The following is a 9,882-nucleotide window of genomic DNA, read 5'->3' on the forward strand; positions in this document are numbered from 1 at the left end:
TAACATACCGTATATTTTACCTCTTTATCTTATTTATTGTCTGCCTGCCTATTAGAATGTAAAATCCAGGAGGATAGAAATTCTGTATACACAGTGCCTGGCCTAGTAAGAACTCAGTGAATGCTTTACGTAAATTTAAATCTAAAATTTTGTTTTACTTAACAGATTAAAATTGTATGTATTTATAGTATACAACATAATCTTTTGAGATATATATATATGCATTGTGGAATGTCTAAATCAAGTGACTGACATATCCATCACCTCACATACCTATTCTCTTTTGTTGAGAACATTTAAAAACTACGTTCTTAGCTATATTCAAGTGTGCAATATATTGTTATGAACTAAAATCCCCATGTTGTGCCGAATGGAAGTACATGAAGAAACTGAAGTTCAGAGGCAGAAACACATCTGGACAGGGTCACACAAGCCAGTGTGTGGTGCGGCAAGGTTGCAAACCCAAATTTGGGAGCCCTTGCTCTTGAGCCCTGCTGCTGCGTTGGCACCAGGACTCATAAAAAAATTGGAAATAAACCTGGAACCACAGCATTCTTCTTTCACAGTCCGGGAGGAACTCGTCCCCAACCGGTTTTAGGCAGCGTTCTAGCAGCGCCACCTTTTGGCAATTGACAGCAATCACTGGTGAACGCCACAGCCAGAAGGCCACCTCAGAAGAGCCAGAAGTGTGGTAACACCAGGCACTCTCTCTCTCAACACTTTGCTATCTATTCCTCAGAGCACTTACCACAATCACAAATCGTCTTGCTCACTTTTGTTTCCTACCAGATAGATACCATCATGATCAGCCTTTGACAGGGAAAACAGCCACGTTCCCTGGTTCCATTAAGGGTTAGTGCTGAGGTTGCAAAAATGTGGATGTTAGCTTACCACAATCACAAATCGTCTTGCTCACTTTTGTTTCCTACCAGATAGATACCATCATGATCAGCCTTTGACAGGGAGAACAGCCACGTTCCCTGGTTCCATTAAGGGTTAGTGCTGAGGTTGCAAAAATGTGGATGTTATAACCTTGGCTGTACCCCTGATTTATTTTTTATTTTAAATTTGAGACATGCTTATGATTAAGTAATGGTTAAAGAGTCAAATGTCCACAGGCAGGACTGATGATTGCACCAGTGGCTCCTGGTGGGGCCTGTGCAACTGGTCAGGGCCTCATTAGGATTGGTTCGTGCCCTACCAGTTGTTAAATATTTTGAATACAGTCATGTGGTGTTAACGACAGAAATACATTCTGAAAAATGAGTCGTTAGGCAATTTAGTCATTGTCCGAAAGTGTATAGCAATGAATTTTCCTATTATCTACAGCGGCCACTAGTTGTGTGAATGTGGACCTTCTAATTATGTTACTAAGTCTCTCTGTGCCTCATTGTCCTCATCTAGTAAATGCGGATTAGACTAATATCACTTCCACAAAGTTATGAAAAATAAGGTACAGGTAGGGATTACAATCAGCACTCAGCAAGCAATCAGTGTTAGCTAACAGTTATTAACTATTATTTTTCTCTGGGGGTGGGTGGGAATCATTTGAAAATGCAAGAATTCTAAAACAAATAACTGTTTCACTTGGGGTCAGACCTCATGTGTCAAATGACTTCCTATCTTAAAGGTCTGGTCTACCTCTGGGAGGGTCACCCCGTGGGTAAGCTGGACACTCCTCCTCAACATATTTTGCAGTAGGTTTGTTTGCACCAGCATCACCACAAACACGTGAGTATGCGTTGCTCTACATTACCATGGCTATGACGTCACTAGGTGACAGGAATTTTTCAGCTCCATTATAATCTTATGGGACCACCGAAGTTTATGAGGTTCGTCATCGACCAAAATGTTATTGTAATGTGGAGCATGACTGTATTTTTCTTGTCTACCAGGGAGGGGCATGTCACATGGGTAAGTAAAGTTGGGGGATGCAAGACAGTAGGGTGGGGGAGAGATGAGGGAGGAACGGGAGCCAGGGGAGGGTGGACTGTGGGGAACTGGAGGACCCTCCACCTCCCATCTAAAGGGGCTCTCTGATCTTCAACTCCACCTTTGTTTGCCACATAAAAATGCTGGCTACTGGGACACACACAAAATTACAGAAATCTGGATTCTTTTAAGTGAAATCTTTAAAATTTTATTTAAGAATGTCATTTATTTATTCTTTCCCAAAGACCACACTAACCAAATAAAATTAGTGTGTGGATAATCTATCCAGACTTCAGACTGCCTTGGGGTCTCTAGAGTAAAGGAAACAGTTTTAAGTCCCCCTCCCCAGTCTACAGAAGAGTACAGTCTACTGTTTACAGTGTAATCTACTATCTACTGTTTACAGGATCTCTATAATCTATTGTTTACAATGTCACATGTTCCCTGGCAGAAATTTTCTCTATATTTTTCTTTACCTTTATCCATCACTTATGTACCCTTCCTGTAAGCGAGTGTTAGACCAGAGTTTCACAGACTCAGATCCCTGCCACTGTTATTTTTATGGGATCCTCGAGCTAAGAATGGTTTTTACATTTTCAAATAGTTTTTAAAAAATCAAAAGGAAAAATGATGTTTCATGATACATGTGGAAATTATATGAAATTAAAATCTCAGTTTCCATAAATAAAGTTTTATTGGCACACAGCCACACCCATTTGTTGACATATTGTCTATGGCTGCTTTTGTGCTACAGCAGCAGAGTTGAGTAATTATGACATAGACTGTGTGGCCCCAAAAGCCTCAAATATTTACTCAAATATTTACTATTTTGGTCCTTTCCTGGGAGCATTTACAGAAAATGTTTGCCAGCTCTTCTAGGGTAGGGATGTTGCTTACATTAACTCATTTCATCCTTACAGAGAGTCTATGATGAAAGTGTTACCATTATTCCATTTTACCAATGAGAAAAGTGAGGTACAAAAAGTGAAGCCCGTGGAGACCCAGCCCTAAGAGGCAGAGCTGGGATACAGTCTTAGGCCCTATATTCAAATACAGTCATACCCTGAGGTACTGGGGACTCGGCCTTCAGCACACAAATTTGAGGTAGAAGGAGACACAATTCAGCCCATAAAAACCTAGTTACTCGATGTTTCATAAGAAATGCCCCAACCTAGGGCCGAGCCCGTGGCGCACTCGGGAGAGTGCGGTGCTGGGAGCGCAGCGCCGCTCCCGCCGCGGGTTCGGATCCTATATAGGAATGACCGGTGCGCTCACCGGCTGAGCACGGTGTGGGCAACACCACACCAAGGGTTGCGATCCCCTTACCGGTCACGAAAAAAACAAAAAAAAAAAAAATTGAAATAAAACGGGCTGGCCCGTGGCTCACTTGGGAGAGTGCGGTGCTGGGAGCGCAGCGCCGCTCCCGCCGCGGGTTCGGATCCTATATAGGAATGACCGGTGCGCTCACCGGCTGAGCACGGTGTGGGCAACACCACACCAAGGGTTGCGATCCCCTTACCGGTCATGAAAAAGACAAAAAAAAAAAAAATTGAAATAAAACGGGCTGGCCCATGGCTCACTCGGGAGAGTGCGGTGCTGATAACACCAAAGCCCTGGGTTCAGATCCCATATAGGGATGGCCGGTTCACTCACTGGCTGAGCGTGGTGCTGACAACACCAAGTCAAGGGTTAAGATCCCCTTACCGGTCATCTTTATAAAAAATAAATAAAAAAAAACCCATCTGTCACCGGGTTCTGACACTTGGTGCCCATCAACCTGTCCATGTCTATCTCTTCTGCCATCGTTGAAAACCAAGCTATCATCTTCATCTCCTGGACTAGGAAAATTTCTAAATATCCTCATCCCTCCCCAACCCACCTCTCCTCTCATACAGATATTTGATTTGCTCAGAGTGATACTCAAATTCCTTCCAACTCCTAGAACTGTCAAAGCTGGACTTAAATATTGAGCACAGTCCTGATCCTGTAGGAGTGCTTGTGACTTTGCTAGTGTTCTGTCCCTCAACTATCACCCTAAATTAGGGCTACTCAGCCTCAGCGCCCTTGACATTTGGGGGTGGATAATTCCTGGTGTTAGGGGCTGTCTTGTGCATTGTAGGGTGTTGAGAAATATCTCTGACCTCATCCAATAGATTCTAGTAGCAGCCTCTCGCCCAGTTGTGACAATCAAAAATGTCTCCAGACATTGCCAAATATCTCCTGGGGGACAGAATTACCTCTGGTTCAGAATCCCTGCCCTAAATCAGTGACTCTCAAACTTGCATCCCATGCAGAAGGCTTGTGAAAACAGCGTGCTGCCCCACCTCCAACCTAGAGTCTTTGGTTTAGGAGATCAGGAAACCTTACCCTGGGGACCACCTGCTCAAAATAATAAAGTGCCTATAAATTTCTTTCATTGTGCAAGGAAATACTAGTCATCCATATAGGGAGATGAGTTAAAAAGCCCATTGGGATGTTTGCATTTTTCTAAGACTTTCCATATCTGTGCACTTTATGAGAGAACAATAACTGTGCATTCCTGAGGACACAAATGCTTCCTTCCCTTATTTTATTATCTGCCTTACATGTGTGAGCCTGTGACTGTACATTTCTGTGGCCTTGCTACCTGTTGCCACTAGGTGGTGATGGAAGCCAAATAATAAAGTAGAATAAAGTAGGAGATTTTTTTTTTTTTTTTTTTGGTTTTATTTATTAATTTGATAAGTAAAATTTATTTACTTGTGGTGTACAACGTAATGTTTTGCTATGTGTATATATTGTGGAATGACTAAATCTAGCTAATTAACATATATATTACCTCACATACCTGTTTTTTTGTGTGGTGAGAACACTTAAAATCTACTAAGCAATTTTCAAGTATTCTTTACTTTCCCCCCCCCAAATCGATCACTGCTATCATTTAAGGGCAGCCCCCCCGCCCCCAAATCGATCACTGCTATCATTTAAGGGCAGTTTCTAGCACATGGGGCCTTGGGGAGCTCCCCCCCCCAAATCGATCACTGCTATCATTTAAGGGCAGTTTCTAGCACATGGGGCCTTGGGGAGCCTACAATCCCCACAAGGGACAACTTCCTGAGATCAGAGTCTGACCAGCTGAAGGGCCCCACCCTGCATCCAGGAGGATGTTTGGAGTGAGGTGACTCATCCAGGAGGGTTCTGAGACACCATCACATCTGGAGGTCCCAGGGAAGTGTGGGGGTTCCCTCAGACTCAAAGCTGCAGGTCCTGGTCTTATGCCTCCTAATCTGCTGGGGTCCCCACCTGCTTCAGTCTCAGAGGATGCTGCAGAAGCCTGTGCTCCAGGACGGATTGCCACTGGCCTAGGAAGGACCTGTGGGTGGGGGGACATACTGCCTGGTTACCCCATGTGATCACAGACCTGGATCATGTCCACATGGTTGCTGAGAGCCTGGATGAGATGAGCAGCACACTCCAGGTGCGGCTTCACCAGCGCACCTTTATGTCGGGTTGTGTTGGGGCTGAACTCTAGCCTACAGGACACAGAATGCAAGCTCAGGGGGTCCAGCTTCTTCCTCCCTTGACGCAGTGAAGAGACATCACAAACACATTTTTAAATGGTCTTTTCTTCTGTTTTCAGTTTCCTTGACATCCTCACCTTCTACTTCTATTGCTAAATCCAGGGTGCGCTTTAGATTAACAGATCTCTTGTTTCCACTCTGATCACGACCTCCTGGTTTTTGTCAAAGGACTGACCAACTCCTTCAGCTGTCATCTCCTGTCCCCTAATATTGTTCAGGAGATGTCTTATGTCCGGATGGCACTTGGATCCACTGTTCCATAACGCCACCAACAAGCAGAGAAGACCCACCCAGGCCTCGACCCTCAAACAGCAAATAAAGGTCTGGTTCTCTCCATTTTCAGGGCTGACTCAGTTGACTTGGGCAGGTGCTTCCTGCGACACACCTGTAAGACACTGGCCAGATTTCTGTTGAGCTCTGGGTTGGGGTCTCCCTCTTTAACTGCCAGGTGGAGGCTCAGACAGAGCTTAGAGTAGATATGACTCTTTTTGGTGTCCTTGAGACCCTTGATGTGCTGGACTTTCAACTACTTGTGCCCTGCAAAGGTTGCCACGATAAGGCACTGAATCCAGCCAGGAATTTAGCTGTAGCCAAGGGGCTCAGGCTGGGAGGCTGGAGCAGAGGGCACCTGGAGTGGATGCCTACCAAGCCGCCCTCAGCTCTGACCCTGGGCTGCAAACTACAAATTATGGCAGCCAAGGTCACCCATCTCACCTGCCGCTGGAATGTGCAAGTCCAGAGACCCAAAGGCTCAGGCCTGTCCGCCTGCTCAGGGAAGCCTGACCACAGATGACCTCGCACCATCCCTGGGGCAGCCAGGAGGCACAAATGAATCTCTCTAAGTCTGTTTCCAACAGTATTGAGGCTCTGGTCTGGGGTTGCCTTCCTAACGTGGGTTCTTCCCCAGTTAAGTCAAGAGTCCCCCACGTGTTAGACTGTGGAGGGTACTAACATTAATAAAGCTCATGTATTTCACAGGGCCTTGACCTTTAGCCTAGTAGGCCCACAGCCCTTACAATTAGGAGGACAACAGTCCTTAGATCAGGCAGTAGCTTAGTAGGGTCATTATCTTAGTAGGACAACAGTCCTTAGCTGTTAGAAGGGCCAAAGCCCTTTAGTTTAGGCTGTAGCACAGTGGGGCCACAGCCCCGTAGTTTTAGCAAGGCCAAAGCCTTGCAGTTTGAGGAATAATCTAACCTTTTAGTATTGCACATAGAAATGCTAAGTTTGGGAAAAAACAGAAAACGTTCACAGGACTAAAAAGTCTCTGGTGTGGATATGAAAATTGTAAGACAGCAAAAGTGCTTGCTGTAAGGGCAGATGCCGGTGGTGCAGCTAAACCTAATTATGGGAAAATATGTGTACTGAAAGCGTCAAGGCTACTCTGCCAATCAGTGGCTGGTTCCACATTTCACCTTCAACTGCTTCTCTAAGTTTCTTAGGAAACTAAGGGTTGCCATAACAATTATCTCATTGGTTCTTTTGTATGTCACATAGCTTAGTTTTATGACTCCTTTGATGGTAAATTGCTTAAACTATTTTTAAGTTGCACCTGCTTTAATGAAAATTGTTATGCAGCCAGTTTATGTTTTCACTATGCTGGATTAACCACCTGTGTTCTTTTCTGTAACTTTCACCCAGTGAGCTAACCGGCCATCCCTATATGGGATCCGAACCCGGGGCCTTGGTGTTATCAGCACCGCACTCTCCCGAGTGAGCCACGGGCCGGCCCTTGAGCATCCTTTTTGATGCAATGAATATGATTTAATAATAGTACATGGCATGTCCATATATAAACTTAAAGTTGTCTCTCATGTTGGGAAAATGAAGTAGATCATATATATGGCAATGCATAATAAAGATTCAGCACATAATGCCCTTCACAATAAATTGATGAGTAAAATTGTGCTCGAAGTTATAATATTTGAGACAAAAGAGAGTACGTAATAATAATAGTAAACTTATTCAACTATTATTCTATGTTAGGCATTATTCTCATTGTTTTGTGAGTTCATTTCGTCATTGTCCATTCAATCTCCACAACATAAGATATAAGCAGTATTATCATTCCCAGTTTATAGCTTAGGAAACTGAGATAGTCATATACTAGTCCCAGCCTCTTAATTTTTTTTTTTTAGAGATGACCAGTAAGGGGATCTTAACCCTTGACTTGGTGGTGTCGGCACCACGCTCTCCCAAGTGAGCTAACCTGCCATTCCCATATAGGATCCGAACCCGTGGCCTTGGTGTTATCAGCACCACACTCTCCCGAGTGAGCCACGGGCCGGCCCCACGCAGCCTCTTAATTTGTATGAGAAATGGAATTCTGGTTTAAGTGAGCTGAACCACGTACACCTGGATGAAAATCTTGTGGTTCTTTTTTATTCTTGTCTTAGATGCAAGAGAATATGTGTCTGTGAGCACATATATACAGTGTATACATACTGCACAGACACAAGCCCTAGAGGAGTTGTGCCCTGTTGCCACTAGGTGTTGATAGCAACCAAGCCATATCATGATTTCATGCTTTCATGATAGAAACTAAGGCAAATCATGATTTCCATAAAGACTGTTGAGTTCACAATTTGTGAACATGAAGTTTATGCTTGTGTTCATTCATTCATTTTCTCATCCATTTCATAAATAATTTTCAAGCCTTTCATATGTGTCAAGAACACATGGACTTACATCCTAGTGACTTCAGAGGAAGGCATAAATCTACTTCTGAACTGAGTGGAATGCCCTGTGATTAATTAGCCACCCCTAATGGTCCAACAGAGACCACCGTAAGGGTTCGTATAAGAGATGATTGGAATTTGGCAATAGGAATGGAGAGGAGGTTCCTGATGGAAGAGATGCTTGGAGGGAAAATAGAATTTCACGGCAGTCCGAAAGTAGGGAGTCGGGGAGAGGTCACGGTTAAGGCTGGCCATCATGTCACCGGCTTGGGATAGGAGGAGAGTATTGAGATCCTGGAGGTATTTCCCTACATAAGGTGTGCACTAGGAGTGTTACGATTTGATATCAGAATTAATGTTCCACTTTTTTTAATGCTCTAGAACATTTTTACTAACTATGTTTCTCAAATACTTGAAAAATTCACCCCAAAGACTCTCTGCTCAGACTTCGCTAGAAAACCACTCATCTGACATTTCAAATTTATCACCATCGAGTAGGTGGTACTACCTTTTTATCATTGAAATGTGGTCTGCATATGTGGCTACTTCTCCCTTATCATTCAAGACTCAGATAATGTGTGTCTTCTGTCTTTTCTCCTAATTAGGCTTGCCAACCGTTTGAGTATTTTAAGTTCAGCCTCTGATATTTGTGTATCAGTACTGCTTCTTTTTTATGTTCTGATTCTGAAAGGATCCCTAGCCAGAAAGACAGCCATCTTTGGGGTCACTAAGACCAGGTAGAAAATTTCGGTCAGTCATTAACTTCGGAACTGATAATCATCAATTCCTTGAGGATAGTAGAGGAATTGAGAACCTGACCACACGGCTGAGACTGCCTGTAGATAAAATCATACCCTCTTATGTTGATTTACTTCGGAGGCTGTGCACCTACAATTAAGGANGCAGCTAAACCTAATTATGGGAAAATATGTGTACTGAAAGCGTCAAGGCTACTCTGCCAATCAGTGGCTGGTTCCACATTTCACCTTCAACTGCTTCTCTAAGTTTCTTAGGAAACTAAGGGTTGCCATAACAATTATCTATTGGTTCTTTTGTATGTCACATAGCTTAGTTTTATGACTCCTTTGATGGTAAATTGCTTAAACTATTTTTAAGTTGCACCTGCTTTAATGAAAATTGTTATGCAGCCAGTTTATGTTTGCACTATGAAGGATTAACCACCTGTGTTCTTTTCTGTAACTTTCCTGGCTGGACAATAAAACTAAGAGAAAACCTAGTTTGGGGTTTTTCTCCAGGGAATGCTTCTCTTTTGAAGAAGCCATCTCCTGGAATTAACCCCTTCTGGGCTTCTCACTGCTCAGGAGACATGGGCCTTGAGTAATCCTTTGCATCTCCGTCTCCATCACCGTGGGGTAGAGGTGACATTAGACACCCCAGTACCACCACCACAATTTTTTTTCCATATTGTCTCAAAACTGTTACAGATTTTCTTTTAAAAGATTCCCTTTACAAACAAATGCATTTGAAAGGTGGTACATCAACATTTTCCATGGAAAACTAGCAGCACCTACAATAAATACAAGGTAATAGCAAGAAATGAAGGAAGGAGGGAGGGAGGAAAAGAAAAGAAAAAACGTGCTATTAAAATCTAACCAGAGTGGCGCACTGGAGAGTGCGCCGCTTGGGAAGTGCGGCGGCGCTCCCGCCCAAGGGTTTGGATCCCACATGCAGACCGGTTCCCGCTCACTGGC

At 43.7% G+C, this 9,882-nt stretch overlaps 1 pseudogene; it reads right to left on the reverse strand.

Annotated features, from left to right (window-relative positions):
- Positions 1-5,009: 5,009 nt before the first annotated feature.
- Positions 5,010-6,296, reverse strand: LOC103581964 (annotated as a pseudogene).
- Between the last annotated feature and the right edge of the window lie 3,586 nt (positions 6,297-9,882).

Source organism: Galeopterus variegatus, unplaced genomic scaffold, assembly GCF_000696425.1.
Source record: "Galeopterus variegatus unplaced genomic scaffold, G_variegatus-3.0.2 Scaffold14429, whole genome shotgun sequence".
In the NCBI taxonomy this organism is placed as follows: Eukaryota; Metazoa; Chordata; class Mammalia; order Dermoptera; family Cynocephalidae; genus Galeopterus; species Galeopterus variegatus.